Here is a 1,852-nt window from a genome sequence, read left to right on the forward strand (position 1 = left end):
TAAGAAGAAGGAAAGAAAATGGAGGGAGAAAGGTACACGTTCATTCAATTGGTTCGCGAAACCGACGTGCGCGCGCCATGCATGCGTGCACGCGCATGGGCAAAATTAGTAACGACGCGGATGCGCACAATGTGCATGTGCATGAAGTAGAAAATGTGAGTGTGCGCGCGACCGCCAGGTGTGCATGCACGTGCATATGTGTTGTGCCGTCAGCACAGGTTGGGCACAACTCTGGCCCAACTCTCGGGAAAAAGTACCAGAAAGTAAAATTTGTTGAGCGACGCAGACGTGCATGGTGCGCTGACGCGTCAATTGGCATTATGGTCGAGGTACGCGTGCGCGCCAGGTGCACCTACGGGTGAGTTGAGCTGGGCCAGTAGCATGAAATTGGCCCAACCAGGGCACAACTCTCTGGACGATGGCCCAGGGTCGCAAAACGCAGTAGTGACGCGTATGCGGCTCGTGCGCGCACGCGTGTTTTTGCGTGAATTGACATAGACGCGTACGCGTGTCGTGCACGCACGCGTAATGTTGGTCATGCCCAGGGCCCAAAGCTGGCCCAGAATTTGCGCAACTCTCTGGTAAATGGCCCAGGAGTTGCGAAAGCCTAGGGACGCATACGCGCACAGTGCGCGCATGCGTGCCCCCCCTTCTTCTTTTTTTGAATGAATAGAAGAAATGCCTAATTATCATGTATTCACTGGCCAAACAAGCCAAAGAAGTCAAAAACACCTAAAATCAATGCAAAATTTAAAGAGAAGTGTGCTTCTACCACACAATCAAGTCATTCATGGAAAAATCAATGCAAGTCTTTATGAACAAGTTATCCAAGGTAGGCACAAGCAATGCTAATCAAGCAAAAGTGTAGCTAAGCAATTACAAAACAATGAAGAATTCAAAAGAAAAGACGGTATACAAAGGAGGGAAAGGATAGATCTCACCATGGTGGGGTGTCTCCCACCTAGCACTTTTGTTTAATGTCCTTAAGTTGGACTTTCACTTGTTCATTGCCCTTTGCTCAGAGGTGCGTCTTCCAAAAGGAATACCTCAACCTCTTTGTTGCTCTTCATTTGCTCACCATGATACAACTTGAGACGGTGCCCATTGACCTTGAAGATATCCAACTTTGAGGGATGGCACAAATGGTAAACCCCATAGGGTTTGATGACAAGTCATCTTAGCCTAGTTTCACTAGCCTTTTTCTTTTGTTTTCAATTGATTTTATGCACTTTCTTAAGCCATAAGCAAGCCAATTGGGTAGATTTCCATGTTTCCTTTGATTCAATCAACCATGGATGAATTCATGAGATTTTATGCTATAATTGTCATATATTATGAAAGAAACACAATCTCATGATTTGGGGCATAGCTTTGATTGTTTTGATTGATTGATGATAGGTGAAAAGAGTTTTGAAGAAGGTTGAAGAAAGAAGGAATGGCTAGGAGCAAGAGAGAACAAAAAGCTTGAGCCAAAGTTTGCCTCAAACTTTAGCTCAAACTTTTGGAAGAATTGAAAACACCCCAGAGGAAAAAAAGCTTGAGCCAAAGTTTGCCTCAAACTTTAGCTCAAACTTTTGGAAGAATTGAAAACACCCCAGAGGAAAAAAAGCTTGAGCCAAAGTTTGCCTCAAACTTTAGCTCAAACTTTTGGGAAAAAAGCTTGAGCCAACGTTTGCCTCAAACTTTTTGGCAAACATTAGCGCCACACTTGCACACCCTGGAGGAGAAAAGCTTGCGCCAACGTTTGCCTCAAACTTTTTGGCAAACATTAGCGCCACACTTGCACACCCTGGAGGAGAAAAGCTTGCGCCAACGTTTGCCTCAAACTTTTTGGCAAACGTTGGCGCCACAC

Source organism: Arachis ipaensis, chromosome B05 (genome assembly GCF_000816755.2).
Source record: "Arachis ipaensis cultivar K30076 chromosome B05, Araip1.1, whole genome shotgun sequence".
NCBI classification, from domain to species: Eukaryota; Viridiplantae; Streptophyta; class Magnoliopsida; order Fabales; family Fabaceae; genus Arachis; species Arachis ipaensis.